We start from the raw sequence: 8305 nt of genomic DNA on the forward strand, positions 1-8305 counted from the left end.
CCAGATTGAACTTCCTGAAATGTAAATCTGATCGTGTCATCCTCTGCCTTGCAATTTTTCAGGGGCCCCTCATCATCTAGGGCAGTGATATCCACACCTGATAAATCATTAGAATCACTGTGGAGTTGTTAAAATGTATAGATTTTAGGGTATGACAACATGCCTACTGAGTCAGAATATCTGATACACATGTATATACACACATATGCATACATAGGTATACACACGCACATATCTATACTTTTAAAGCTCCATAGATTTGGAGACCACTATCCTACATTGGTGTATGGAAACAAGGCCCTTCATCATTGGATTTGAATCTGTAACTCCTCATGTTAATTGAAGTTCCCTTAACCCACTGAAGTCTCTCCCACCTTGAAGTCTTTGCACATACCTGGCATAACTTTCCTTCCTTTTCCTAATCTACTGGAAGCACCTCTACTTCTCAAGACTCAGGCAATTTTTCTCAGAATTTATGGCTGATACTCTCAAAATTAGGCACTCCTTTCTTTCTGCTCTCAAAGTATCTTGTGCATCCTCCGATACATCCCATAACTATGTAGCTGTTTTACCCTCACTTCCCCAACAGACTGCGAGCTACTTGAGGGTAGAAAGTATGTCTTGGAGCTTTGGCCTGGTATTTCTTCCTTCGTCTCCATCCCTTTTTTCTCCATGCTCCTGGATGTTGTAACATGATTGGTGTATAGAAATTACTGAATAAGTGTTCCTAGAAGCATAGGGAGGAAGGAAAAATGATGGATAGAGATACTCTTGAGATGATGCCTTGGAAGATAGTGAATTACTAAGTTAGCTCTTCTGCTGATAGAGGAACCCATAGCACTTGGAATCTGGACAGAGCAAAGAATACGATTAGTTTGGAAGGTATTTAGGAAATGGAGAGGTTTTATTTGAGGGACATAAGGTTGAAATGAGATTTTGGATTTACAACCAAAAAAACAACCTCAAATTAATGGATTTCACAATTTTATATATACACTTAAATATATCTATATATTTTTAATAGGGAAAACAGAATGAAGTAGGTGACTATTTATTTCTCCAAGTAAGATAATAAAGAACAAAACCTATTATCTACCATCATTGTATTTTCATAAAGGCTATTTGTATATCCCCCAAAAGTAGGAAAGGTAAATATCGTATTGAAGAACTATTTTTGAATAAGTATAGTTGTGTAAAACATACATAAATATTATCTTTCTTTTTCTTTTTTTTTCTTCATACAAGAGAAGAACTTCATAGATCAGGAATGATCTTCAGACAAGATTTTGGGAGAGGCAGAAAAACTTTCAAAACTTCCCTTATATCCAGAGCAGGGATCTGACATTATCTCCTCAAGGTGAAATAACCTTGAATGGCCTGACATTTGCACAATGGCTTTCTTTTTGATCTGTCTGTAGTTCCAACTAATTACTTGAAAATACCTTTGCTATTTCCCTGCATCTTTCTACCTATATTATTTTATGACAGTCTAATAAGAACTCAGCCTTCCCCACTGACCATATGTAAAATTAGATAAATTGTAATATTCTAGCGGAAATACTAACTTTATGTCAAAAAGTCAGGGCAGAGTTTTGGTGTTATGTGAGATCAAAGAGAAAATAAGACACATATACTAGAAAATTTACTTTCTGGCTTCTTTTGTTAGAGGATTATGGATTCTCATGTGACAGGAGGGAAACTAAATTGGGAGGAGAAGAAAGGAGACCATAATGTTGGGTCTTACAAACTCAGTGCAAAGTTTCCCTTCTCTGAATCAGGCTACAGCTGAAGTCAGATAATGTACCCATAAAATTTCTCAAGTTTCTGTAAACAAATATGTCAGTTAGGGGTTGCTTTTGACCACATGTAACAAGAACCTAACCACAGTGACAAGAGATAACCCAACCACAGTCCACAGTGACAAGATGTCCAGAGGTAAGCTGGATAGTTCAAGTCTGTTCAAATCTCCCATTGGGATTTGTTCCACAAGCTCCCACTTACATTCCAGGCGGGGAGAAGGGACCAATAGAGAGGAAAAAGTGGTGCCTGGATCAGGAAAGGCAAAAGTTATCCCCAGATCTTCCAATGACTCATTTTTGCATCCCATGGTCCAGAACAGTGTCAAATGGCCATCCCTGGATACAAAAGAATCCACGAAAGGAAAATGTTTGCTTTGGCACATCACTGCCCTGTATGCTGTTAGTAAGAATGAAGGGGAAAAGGGCACAGACACCTAGCAAGGTCTCCCACAGCAACCAATAGTCTTATGTTTCTTTTTTCCTTAAAAGCCCAAAGAATTTCTACAGCAGTAATATAACTCTGCACTTTGACGTGAGATGTGTGCCTTATGTCCAGAGTGTCGTCAAACAACAGGGTATACTTCTTATTCTCTTTTCTAGGTTTGCTACATTAGCTATAATAATTTAGGGTAAAAATCCCCACATCTCAAGAGTCATATCTGACCCTTCCCCCTCGTTCCCTTTACATTTAGCCAACTGTCATACTTGGTAATTTGTCTCTTTCCTATTGCTTCTCCCCACTACTCCCACTCATCTTTTATTTCCCAATAGCTATTATGCTGTGTAGGTGCTTATCTCTTTCCTTGTATTTTTTTTTTTTTTTTACAAAGTTCTCTTGTCTGAACTATCAACATCCCCTCTTGCCCCTCCCTAGCCCCAATCTTCTTAAACTTTGGCCTTCATTATACTCTATATCTTTTCAAAATCTTTGATCATTTTCTATTGCCTATCAGCTAGATGAGTCACCATGAAACTAAGTGCTTGATGAACTTAAATTGAGAGTGGTCCCTGTAAAACACCAACATTCCCTCCATCTGCCAATGGTTCTTCAAGACTGAATCAAAATGTCTATCGTGAAGCCTTTTCTGATGCGCCCAGACAGAAGAAACCACTTCTTCCCCAATGTTCCCACAGCACTTTGTGGATAGTTCTGCTTTCTAGGTTATTACTTTTCATGGTTAATAGTCAATGGCTTGTCTTCCCTCGAATGCAAGGATTATTTATTGTATTCCTCAGGGGACATGGAGGAGACTCTGTTATGCAGTAGGTGTCCAATAAATGTCTGTATGACTGACTATATGAATATAGTGATTATTGAGTTCCTCTGGCTAAATAACAGAAATGAAGGTTATCCCAGTATAAATGCTAGGCATATACATGGCGACACACACACACACACACACACACATACACAAAATCTCGGAGATGAAAAGAAGAGAGTAAAAACATGTTTTATCACATAATGTCTATGACTATGGTCTAGATCCCCAATTTAATTTCCTCTCTGAATTTCAATATTTTGCTTAGAAGGAATTTTCTAGTTTGTTTGTTGAATGTTCACCTGTAATTGTTATTCTTTGCCCCATGTCTACCTATTGGGGCATAAATCACCCCTGATGTTCACCCAGACTGATTAACCTCCATCAGGGCAAATAGCACTAAAGAGGCTCTCATAGAACTTGGAATTCATAAAAATAATAATAGTAAAAATAATCCGAATACTATTACTAGGCGTTATGTTAAGGACTTAACATAGATTGTTTCATTTGATTTTTCAATAAACCCTATGAAGTAGGTATTATTACCCATTTTACTGATGAGAAAACGGCTCTTAATGGAACTAAGTAATTTTTTCAAGATTATTGTCACTCTGATGGCAAAGCTGAGCTGCTAACCACTACGTTTATGTCTTAAATGGTTTCAATGGAAAAAAAATAAGGGTTAATTGGGTCTAAGAAAATTGTGTTTTGAGATAAAGAATAACCGTATTTACCTAAAAAATAATCAAGGTCTGCATAAACCCGACGACGAGAGTGTAGCATCAGTAAGGTCTTGTCATATCCTTAGTGAAGAGTGAGGTAAACTCTTGCAGATATGGGTGATTAAGTCATGGTATCAGCTCTTGACTTTCCCTTCTGTTTCTTCATCCTCTTCTTTTCAATGTCCAACTAATGTCCCCTCCCTCTAAAATGATTTTGTCTACCTTTGCTTTTACACAGCAGCTGTTTGGCCGCTGCAGTTTTCAGGTGAGTACCCTTTTCTGGAACAGTTCACCTTTGTTCACCTTGCAGTGCTTCTCTCTGCATTTTCTCGCAAGCTCTTTATTTTTGCCTTTCTGAGTTTCTAAGATAGTATTTTTCAAAACAAATTTTTTGATTGACACCTACAGTAAGAACTACAGACACAAACAAAATACTTGAAACATAACCTACTACTAAATCCACCTGCAATGCTTTCCAGTCTATGAAAGCATGGGTCTACGACTGTACTCAAATAGGGAAAAGTTAATGTAAAGTACACAAAATAGTTAAAATATTAATACAAAAAAGCTAAATAAAATGGTATATGTGGACTGTTTCTTCTACTGAACGTATAGTGTCAATTCGTATTTGCTTCTATTTTCCAAGTAGAGAAGATTAAATGTAGAGACTTGTAAGTGAAATCATACCAAAAACACTAATCAACTAATCAACACAGGTGGTAAGGCATTATAATCAGTTCAAAAGAAGCTCCAATAATTTGTGCAAGAAAGAGGATTAGCCGAGTGTCCTAATAGGAAATTTGACTGCATAGATTCAATTCCTTATTTCTTGGGAGATAAAAATCTCTAAATGATCCTATAGCTTATAATAAGATATTAAAATGGCATACCTAAGCTTTCAATAATGTCAGCACATATCAATTTAGGAAAAGCATTGAGTTATGGGAAATTATAACCTATGTGAAAGACTTAGACTTTAAAGAGTTCCATTGATGTAAAAGAAAAGCATGATTATTAAATTATTGGCCAACTGATGGCACTGGTTCAAATTTGAATCATTTAGGTCAGAGTAGCTCACTCTTGTGCCCCAGTCAAAGTTCAGTTAGTCAAAAACACAGATCCTGTAACCACAGCTAGTTGAGAGAAAATTCTCTAATTTTTAAAAGGAATTACACACTATTAAAGTAACCTTAGAAAGATATGAAGCAAAATATAGAAATATTATTTTAAATTAATAATATTTGATGCAACTTTAATTTTTTTTAAGAAATTTGACTCATAGTGAGAATTTCTGTCTGGTTTTAAAGAACTGAAGCTTATTAGATGGGATTTTATTGAAATGTTTAGAAGAATTTGACTAAGATTCTAATCAATGTTTAAATGGTTGGATCTGATTTATTAAATTTACAAGTTTGGCTTATTAGCTGTTTAAATGGTGTACAAGTGTTTAGAGAAACTGCATTTGTTAGAGTGGTATATTTAATAAATTGGGCATTAAACAAAGAATAAATAGCAGTGAACATTATATTTTATGCACCAAAGTTTCTCAGGCAGAAAAAATTTAGAAATGCTTAATATGGTGCTACACACATGCAAGGTGCCCAACAGTGTTTTTTTTTTTACAAAGTTTCCTGGCTCTTTCCATGTAATTTTTATTTCATTTTCAATCCCATATTTTATTTTCACACATCAGTAACTGCCCCACATGTGGTTTCTATGTCTTCACCGGGCCCCTGTTACTATTCATACTAAACCGAGGATACTCTAAGAATAATAAAGGAATTATAGGTCAAGCTTAACTTTGAGACAACCTAGCAGCTCCACCAAACTTTCTTAGGGATATTTTAGCAAGTCATGTTGAACTTAACCTAAGGTCTCACACAATTAAAAATTCTTGGGTCTTCCACTGTGCTTCCTAAGTTGAGGAACTGCACATTGTTTATGCAATTGTGTATGACCATGTTCTGCCGTAATCATCACAGCTCTGAACTCTTCAGATTAAGTACTAATTATATACTGAAAATACAGGAACACTTGCGGGGTGGAAATTCCCATTAGGACCACTTAATCTGGAATGATTTAAGTTCGAAAGGATCCCAATACATGGAAGTGGCTGTGGTGATGGCAGCAAGCAGTTGAAGCAATGGAAAGAAGGAGGTCTCAGATTTTTCTGTGGTCGTATGAGAACGCAGGTAATTGCATTTTGCTCTATGTTAAGGATAGCTGCTTTGCCCACTATTGCTTCAACCTGCCATTGTAAATCTGTGACTGGAGAGTTCCTTAATTATTTGGCCACTGATCTGGACCAAGCATCCTCGACACCTTGTGTATTTTAGACAAGTGAACACACAGTTTGACACAGATTGTTATTCTGACTTTCGGTTTGTTTCATATCTTGTGGAAGTAAGTTATAAAATGTCAAAGACAGGTAACACACGAATTTTATTATCTTGACTTCGGAGAGCAGCGGTCTAGCCTCACCTCATCACAGCATGTTTATCCTGCTGCAGACAACTGCAGGTTTCTACTCCTACTCTCAAGTCTATGCTGACTGCCTCTTGTTCCTGATACTGCTCTACTAGGGATCCTCTATTATTCCTGGCTCTGTAGCCTCAAATAAATTTCTTAAAGGTTGAAAGAAGGAGCTCCTAAGTGGATTGCATGTAGGAAAATATGATCACTCTTATTTCTAATTTTCATTTTTAAAGATGGCATTAACTCTGAAATGTTTGGAATTTTTGCTCAAGCACAGATTACTTCTAGTTTTTGGATAGAACATAATAATCATAGTGATGATGATGATGATGATAATGATATTAATAAGAATGAAAACTCTCTGAGAGATAGATCCAGAGTCAGAAAACTTATGTTTAAATCTCACTATTTAGCTGTATGACCTTGGACAAGTTAAGTAAGCTCTCTTTACTTTTATTTAAAATCTGCAAAACGGGGTTAATAGAACCTACGTTAGGAGGGTGTTGTGGAAATTACCTGGGCAATGAAAAATCTCATACTACTACTTATACTACTTACTGAATACTTACCATACATACTAGATGGTAAGTGTTCAGTGAGTGTTACCTGTTGTTAGACACTACTGATGATGAGGAATATAATGTCACATGTTACAAATGGACAGTTTCATTTTATGTGATTTAAAATCTTTTGCAGAAGCAGGGTTAAAAAAGATTTGGATAATCTATTACCTGCATGCCTCTTGCTCCCATTTTTCTTTGTACTGTGCCCATTAAATTTGGTATAGTTAACGACGACCACCTTGCCAATAAAGCCAAAATATTCTGCAATCTGCTCCGCTATGCCAATTTCATGAGTATTCAGCTCCTCAGCCCAGAATACCCATTGTGTAAAAAGTGCAATGAATTCCAATTCACTTTTGATTGCAATGATCTGAACCAAACACGAAACCTACTTGATCCAAGATGATCTGGGCTTTACAATGTTGTGCATTACGTGATCTGCACGCTGAAAACAGGAGTATCTTTGAATTTCCTTTTCAGAAAACAGAATTCTTTTAATTAACATTTAAAAAAATTTCAGTATGTGTAATTGTTAACACCTGCTATGTGTTGCCAACAGATGTTTCTTACTTACCTAAGGGAACTGTTATAATTATTCTATAAGCTTAGTGAAATGGCATTTACCAAGATAGTTGGGAAACTTTCGTTGGTGACTTTGCATGTAATACTTGGCATTTCTTATAATCTTGTCTCCTATCACTGCTGGTCCCCACACCTCCTCCCCAACCTGGCCCACCAAAGGCAAAAATGTCCTTTTGGGAGGGTACCAAAATGTTTCAAAACTGGTCATGCATATTTTAGTCTTTGTGAAAAGTTCCTGAAATTATGTGTATTCTAAAACATTGGAAAATTTACTTTTAAGTGTTCAGTAGCTAATCCTTCTAATGTTTAACATGGAAGTCTTACATCTTGATTATAAATGTAAAAAGTATACTTTTTAGAAAGGTAATACCCTTCCAATCGCTTGGCTTCAAAAGAAGCCACAGCAAAAATGAGATTTTTCTTGATTTTTTCCCTGACCATTTATAAGGTTTTATAAGCAGTAGATGTTCAGAATTCTTCATTTATGATACTAATCACACAATTACCTACAAGCACATGTTAAATATGACACTGGTTTCAGCCAAATAATGGGCCAACTGAAAACAATGAATAAAGAGAGGCAGCTCCATTTATAACGGCTGTTTCAACAGAGCACTACTGTAATCATAGCGATCTGAGGGTGACTCATTAATTAATTGATGTTCTTTTTTATTATGTGCCATTGAGTTAATGAGTAACTTGTGTGAGATAATTCTCTGAACACATTGATTACTTGAGATATTTTCTGGGGCTTTCATACCAATGACATGCTGAATAGGTAGAAGGTGGTGTTTGCTTTTGTGTGCTCATTATTCATAGGTTTGAGATGAGTACAAACCAGTGCAAAGACTCCCTAAAGTTATCTGACACACAAAGTATCCTAGGTCGGCTTCACAGGAGGCTGA

This window comes from Balaenoptera ricei, chromosome 10 (assembly GCF_028023285.1).
Source record: "Balaenoptera ricei isolate mBalRic1 chromosome 10, mBalRic1.hap2, whole genome shotgun sequence".
In the NCBI taxonomy this organism is placed as follows: Eukaryota; Metazoa; Chordata; class Mammalia; order Artiodactyla; family Balaenopteridae; genus Balaenoptera; species Balaenoptera ricei.